This window comes from Gekko japonicus, unplaced genomic scaffold, assembly GCF_001447785.1.
Source record: "Gekko japonicus isolate JY-2015 unplaced genomic scaffold, Gekko_japonicus_V1.1 scaffold2, whole genome shotgun sequence".
NCBI classification, from domain to species: domain Eukaryota; kingdom Metazoa; phylum Chordata; class Lepidosauria; order Squamata; family Gekkonidae; genus Gekko; species Gekko japonicus.
The window spans coordinates 1,920,946-1,929,115 of NW_015175358.1; positions in this window are offsets into that span (position 1 = coordinate 1,920,946).

The following is an 8,170-nucleotide window of genomic DNA, read 5'->3' on the forward strand; positions in this document are numbered from 1 at the left end:
GCATAGGAGGAGGTGCTCTTCTACCTTAGCTGCCACTGCATAGCCCCAAATCAACATAAGTCAGGGGGGGAGGGAACCATTACAGAATTTTCCTATTTGAAATGGAAGCTAATAGTATCAAGCAGGCCAATATAACATTGATCAAACTGAACTCAAGCATGAGTTTGAGATTTTTAGGCTGGCCTTTCCTTGCTTCCAGTTACCTCCCCATTTACAATAGCTTCTTATAATCAACAATGGGCCACCTAACCAAAGCACAGAGCCATCGGATCCTGCAATAAACCATAATACCGATATCTACCAAACATATATGTTCCCATATCTACTCAGGTAGCACTATTACAGGACCTAATAACACCAGCCATAACATTCTGGATTCACTTGCTCACCCTCCAATATGATAGATGTCATCTTGTGTTAACAGTGTCCTTCTATACTAGACAAACAGGCCAGTTACTATGCAAAAAAACCAAACAGACATACATCTGACAAAAAATAGAAATTGCTTAAGTATGAAAAACACTTTTTGAACTGATGCACTGTAATATTTCTCTGGCAGGTACTATCACCAGAATATTACCTACTGTTGTCTAATTTAGACAATACTATTTTTGGAGTTTATTGGGAAATGGCAATGAGATTTAAACTCAAACAACCTCTGAGGGAATGGGTATGGACTTGTAACTGTGCAGTTCCCAAACTGATCTTCACAGATGCTAGGCAAAAAATTGAATAAGCTACTCTTTCAATAGTCACTCAAACCTTACAAATTGTCTTTGAACTATAGGCACACAACAGACATTTATTGGAAGTGTGGCACCTCATTAGCTGATTCACTTCACATAAAATAACTATTTATTTATTTATTTATTTATTATTTCAACTTGATATACCGCCCTAACCCCCGTAGGGGTCTCTGGGCGGTTTACATTTTTGGGTGCTAGTCACATATTTGAATCCTAACTAAGGCCACATCAATTCAATGGAAGGGGCTGCCTACCGGCACCCTGGTGGAGGCTGGTGTCATTCTTTCGGCTCGGCTCCTTTTCCCGGCTGCGAGATGGTCTAGCGCTTAGGCAGACAGGCGGAGGGTTCACAGGCGACGTCTTCCTCGGCCCGACTGCGTCCTTCTGGCTCCACGCGCCTCTGGATGACGTCACCGCGCCTCCGTCCTCTGCCTATTGCTAAATGTTGGAAGAAATCTGACCCACCCTCTATGTGCAACTGCTTTAATCACATTTGGAGGATTGCTCACATTTTATTATCAAATATTAAATTATGAAAGCATTCATCTCTTACCCCACAGATAAATTTTTGGAATGCTGGGTTATCATCATTTTGTTTTGGAATGATACAATAAGAGATGGCTCTTATCCCTATGCTTTCTTTCACATGTTGTAATTTGCTGCAAAAGTTATTGTTTCATATGGGAAAAAATAAAAATGGAAATATTCAAAAGCCTGTAAGAGAAAATTTCACTTTTCCAGGACACTGTATTGCTGATCTAAAGGTTACCCTAGTCCATCAAAAGAATTTCAAAGGGAGTCTCCAGCATGAAAATGTTTTTACCTTTTTGTTTGCTATTTTTTTCTTCATAACCTTTATATATGCAGAAGTCCAGTGAGAACCTTGTGCATCTGGAAAAGTGGACTATTGTCTATGAAAGCTGTGTAGTAAATAAAACCCCCTGTTAATTTTTGCTGCGAGAAGGGTACCATGGCTACCTCCCTGAAACTGAGATTTGTAGAGGCTCTAATACTTTCCACACAAATTAAACTAACAGAACCGTGCTGCTGATTTTTAAAAGACTGCAAGTAGCAACCTGGGAAATACAACTGAGAAACTGTTAATAGAATGTATTGAGCATATTACTATTAAGGTACGTATTTGCACTTACTTTTTGGTCTAAGAAAATGAATCTGTCAACACTTTCGTGTTTTGAAATCCTAATGGGAGAAGTGTTTCTAAATAACACTACAACCTAGACTACAATGGGATTATAAGAGAAAGCTTTACATTCTGACATTTACCACATTGGCTCTTTGCTTGTTTTGCATGTACAACTTTACCTAAAATAGATGACCACCACAAACCTATTTAGAGATCCAATCCATCAAGCCATGTCTATATAACTAGCTAAAATATCTCCTTGCCCAAGAACCAGACATTCAGAGGCACACACAATCATGTTTTTAAGTAGTTGTAAACAAAGAGGGTTTTCTGAAGAATGACTAGCAGATTTTGCTTCTTTCATTCAGAGTCTGATCAGATGGCTCTTTAGATCCACGCAAGGCACAAATGCCTCCTGGATTTAAATGTAATGTCCAGACATCAACATCTGGGAAACGTCCAACTTTCATGAGCATCCCGTTATGCCACGCTTCGAAGCTGTAATAAAAAGGTACTAGTTAAAATCTGGAGGTTTTGGTTCCCAACGGGCCAATTGCGGACTTTCCCCTGTCTGATTGTTCCAGCGCGCAATTAAAAAATGGCGTCCATTCGGGATGGTCTGACATCAGACCATCCCGAACGGGCGCCATTAAAAAAAAATCTTGATTCTGAACATGCGCAGATAAACAAGGCCATGATATCACGCCTTTGTGCATGCGCAAACCTTTGTGTTTTTTTAAAAAACCACCACGCACACCTCATTCAGTGGATGCCGTCTAGACAATCCACAGTGGGGGCAGCGCGCGGTAAGACGATTCACTGGGGGGCTGTCTGGTCGTGCAACGACAGATTAAAAAGATCTGGATCAAATTAGAGCCGGGTTCATGGCGGGATTAGCTGCCCGTCTGAACGGAACCTCAATGATGCAGAAAATGAAGTATCTGATGAAAAAGTATCATTGGCAGATTATACTTAAAAAGGTATGGATTGCAGTGAACTGTAATGTTGCTTAGATTATTTAAAAGAAACCTTAAAATGTACACGTATGCCAGCTTCTCTATCATCTCCTTCTATGGAACTCTGGGCCATGCCCATGGGCATCTCCATTTGGCCCAAGAAACAATCCTGTAAAGTGCTAATGGGATAGAATTGGCATAAGGTTAGCTAACAAATCTCGTGGCTGAGGGGCATCTGAACCCAAGTGCCTCATATCCAAGACCAAATATTCTATACATTATGCCCTACAGTTTTTCCTCCATGCAAGCCTGAACATCTGCCCAGGCATGTCCCTTTGTAAAACATTACACCAGGCATATAATTCCAGGAATCTCAATGTATGTGTATTTCCACTGTAAAAAGCCACATTGTCTGTCCAAAATAATGCCCAGGAAATCTGTCTTGGAAAGCAAGAGATAGTTTACCTTCCAACATTATGGAGGAATAATTAGAACTGTTCTGTCAGTCCCATCTTTCACCTGCCATTTTTACACCTCTTCGTAAACCACTTTATATCCCTGTGATTTAATACCACTTCGTCTGTTGTGCATTCAAGATCTACTGTCTCGCCTAGGAAGCAAAAACATTCCTTATTTCAGATTTGCTGATTGCACCATCTAGTGGCATCTTTAAATCTCATTTTCATACACAGCGGCTACCTCTTAACTACTTGCCTTGTACAACCACAACATAAAAGCTTTGTTAAATTGCATTCAAGATGGCTGCTTTCACACTAACCCCCTGAATATGCCCCAGTTTAACACTGAGGCTCTTGGCAGTCTTTGAGACATTTTGAAGATTATTTCACACAGCAAGGTTTGCTGACTATGATGTTTGAACATTCTGAAGTTTTTCTGCTCTAGCATTAAACTCTGAAAAAACCCTCATTTGGGACCGAAATATTTCACAATCAGCTGCTTTCATGCTAGCCCTAGAACCAGCCCTAATTTAACACTGCGGCTCCTGGCACTCTTCGGAACATTTTGAAGATTATTTGACAGTGCAAGGTTTGTTGACCATAATTGTGTTTGAACAATATGAAGATTTTTTTGTTCTATAATTATCACCTGATGTTTGCAGAAAGTGCCCTAAATATGAATTAAGATTAAAAAACACAAAAAAACCCTGGGTCACAACTGATTGTAGGTCACATGTCAAATTAACACACAACTTCATGAAGAAATTCACCCATTAAGAAAAGTATGCTACTGTGAGAAAATGAACAGTCTGCTGAAACAGTGTGTGCTTGATAGACTCTGACTGAATTTACATAGAACATTGCTTTACTTATTCAGTGACTCATACTGTGGTTGAACGGTTTGTGCTGATCCATTTTAATAATGACAATATCCACACCCCTTGGGAGAATGTTGATCCAATTACCTACTTCATCTACAAATTATCTACTTCTTCCAAATATTTAAATGACATTTACTAATACAAAATTTCCCCCCACTTAAGTACTCCTTAGGAGGTTAAATTCCCAGTGGTACAAACAACTACAAAAGTTTAGAGATGAATGAACCTTCCCATCTTGATTCAGGACAGACCCTTTCTTTCTTGGGAACTGCTCAGGGTTGGGGTTTTTTAAAGAGTTCTCTGAAATCTTGAAAAGATCTGGTACATTCTAAATATTCTCTGCTCACCTACCTCATTGTTCCTAGGTTTTGTGTAGCGGGTTCCCATTCTCACCTTCCAAGCCCCACTGTCCCCTTCTTCCAGACATCCCATCATAAGCAACAGATGTTTCTGTCCTTACTAACAGCCCAAAGGCCCTGGCACAAGGACATCTGCATTCCTGTTGGTGACGTTTTTGGGATTGTTGAAGAAACAGCTCTCCCCTTCACATTTCCCTTGTTGGAAGATATGTTACAGGGAATGAAAGAGGAAGGGGACGTTTACTTGTTTAAGAAGCAAGCCACAATTCAAAGGGAAAAAAGAGCTTTTCAGTCTGCAGAGGGGAATCTGATCCCTGTTTCTTTCATTTGAAAAACTGGCAACATGACTACACAAGTTATTGCACAATGAACAATGAGTTTGTTTGTTGTTTGAGAAATGGCTTCTGCCCTTCAGTTCAATCTTCTGTACCACATTCTTTTTTTTAATTAAGAATTTATTGTGTGTGTGTGTGTGTGTGTGTGTGAGAGAGAGAGAGAGAGAGAGAGAGAGAGAGAGAGAGAGAGAGAGAGAGAGAGAATGTGCTTGAGAGCCTGGAAGTCACGGTAACTTCTGGCAACCCCTAGAGGGGCTAGGACGTTTCAGAGAAGTGGCTTGATAACTTGCCTGTGTGTCCCGGTTCTGGTATTCCTTGGAGGTCCCCCTTCCAAGTACTTGCCAGGGTTGGCCCTGCTAGCTTCCGAGATCTGACGAGATCAGGCTTGCCTGGCCTATCCAGGTCAGGGCACATTTCTACACAACATTCTTTTCCCCATGCCAAGTTACCTGGTGACATACTGTTGTGTACCATCGCGGACTGCACACACAGTTGGGTTCGCACGTGGTCATGCGAAGTAGCAAAGCTTCACTAACTAGGACAATAGCAGGCTAGGATCCTGAAATGGACCAATCGATCAACCCAGATCCTGGACTAGACCTATGGGTGTTGGTACACTGTAAATAGTCTATCACAGGATGTGTGTGTGTGTGTGTGTGTGTTGGGTGTGGTGTATTTGGGGATTTAAGCAGGACTTCGGCTCTGCTAGTTGTCTTCGTTTGAGTGCTAAATAAACTATGAGCTGATTTCACTCTACATGCGTTCAAACCCAGTATATTATACATACATTTATTAATAACTGTATATCTGGGTTTCCAAGAGACATTATCACTGATTTATAAAGAAGAATAACCAGTTCTCCCATTCTCGCCCCTGAGAATTTGAGCTTGAAAACTTCTAATTGTTTAACAGACACTAAATCCTGTCTGGCAAAATGAATAGACTATGATTTAGATCTGCACCCACTGAAAAGCACTCACAATAGTGCCAATCAGTTTATAATATAGTACCTAGGTATAAAATAAAATTAACAAAGACAAGGGGTAAGATTGGCAGAGAGAAGCAAAGGGAAGGAAAATTAGTTGTCAAAATCAACCATTTATAGAATAGCCAAATGAATCCGGATGACAGGTCAGAATTAAAAGAAGACATACACGTATGTTTTAAACATTTTAAAATGTTCTTGCGCTTTGCTACAAGTTGTTCTTTTGAACTAATTGTCCTTTATACTGGAAAATCAATAGAATAGAGACTTTGCTCAGCTGTGAATTCCCATCCTATGTACTCACCAAACAGTGAACCAGACTCTAGTGCTATCATCGGGGGGTGTACTGTTTCAGCACACCCAACTTGCATGACACCAGTGGACACTAGAACAAATCTTCTGCAGGTCCTGCTAATCCGAACTGCACAGACAGTGCTATACAAAACAGATACTTTTGGTATCTCTTCCTTGGGGTACCTTACTCCCAATGATTATCATTGTTCTATCACCACCAAATCCTTATCAAAACAGCCCAGGGCAGAGGTAGGGAAGTTTTTGGGTCCAAATGCAAAGAAAAGCAACATCTACCTGTGAAGCTGTTGGTGTGCCAGAAAATAAAAGGATGGGGGGCTGCACTTGGCAAGACTCACTGGAAGCAACCAGAGCCCCAATGGTGCTGGCTGACAGTGCCTCAGAGGTTCACCACAGCCCCATCTGGTGGCTGCCTGCGTCTGGGGTGTGATGATGGGCATAAAGCCATGACCACTGCCTTCTCCCATTCCCAATGGAGCATTCAGAGCCCTATGGGCTTGCCTCAGTTGTTTTGGTGAGGAACTGGACACAAAGCAAAATGGTCTGGTGTGCCACCGTCTGGCATATATGCTGGGGCTTCCCTGCTCTTATTCTAATGGCCGTTCCAAAATTCACTTCCTCATATACAGATCAAGGATACATGAATTAGTGTTATGTACATTCACAGTCTTTGCAACGTTTTTATATTTTGAGCAAAACCACCTGTTAATCTCCAAATATATTAACCTTCTTGCATCAAGGTATCTTGATTTCTGCAAACAAAAACATGCATGTATGAGAATATTTAGCCTTCAGAGTACAAAACTGACAATGCAAAGATCACTTGCCGGTTTCCAGCAAGGTGGGATATGAATTGAAAATAATAAACAAACAAACAAATAAATAAATAATATCTAATCCCCTGTAATAAAAGAGGGCTCTGTCTGAGTTCAGTGCACATCCAACTGCATAAGACGGCTACTGAAACTGGACCTTGTCTCCACACAGCAAGCTTTTTGAGTGCACCAGGTTGCCATAACATTTGGAGGATTTTTGTCTACACCGCTACAAACCTTCACCACAAGGAACATTTTGAATAGTCTTAGATGGGAAGACAGTTTTGTGTGGGGCAGCTCTAAGACATCCCCAACAACGCCAGTCTTAAAAACCTGCAAATATAGGTCATATTCCACTGCCCTAGGTAGCTTGTCCTCTTATACAGCTCTTACAATTAGATTTTTTTTTGCCAAAGGTTTAGTTGGCTACACACCAGTTCAAATGTCATCTTGCCCAAGAGCTCTCCCTGATAGCCTTAGGCAAGACTCTATGAGATAGACCCTTTCTACCATGAGAGCTCCACTAGATTGAGCGGAACGTTTCAAGGGAACCCTGAAAACAGCTTGGGGAGTCAAGTGGAAGGGGAGGTCTGTTGTGGCAGTGGAAATAACTGAAAATCACCTCTCTCCCATCTCTTGTGGGCACCAATGCCTTCTGCAAGTAGAAACAGATGTTGGGGTATAAACCCATAATTTTATCCTGTTCCCTGATTCATTGTGTTGGAAGTGAAGGACTTTGCAGTGTTTCTTCATCTTGGCAGAATAAGAGCAGGACATGATTCCTGTATCTCTATCCATCTCAGTTAGTTAGATTAGATTATAAATCTATCTGTACCCTAACCTGTCTAGAATGGAGTTCCTTAAATAAAAGAACTCATATTATTAAAAGGCTCTGTTTAACTTTGTGTTGTGTCCACGGACTGCCACTAGGGGTCTGTGTGCATAATCCCTAGTTTGGCTCCACAAACAACAGGGGCCAAGGATCCTGGGCCACCTTTAGCCCACCTATGGGAACTTTGGTGGGAGATTCAAACCCTGCAATGAGACTAGGGGTGTGTCTGGGGGTGGGGGTATATAGTTGACCACCGCCGGCCAGTTTTTGTCTTTTGTGTGCTATGCAATAAACGTTATCTGTTCAGCATGTCGTAGTCCGGTCCTCCATGCTTAGAACCCACTATT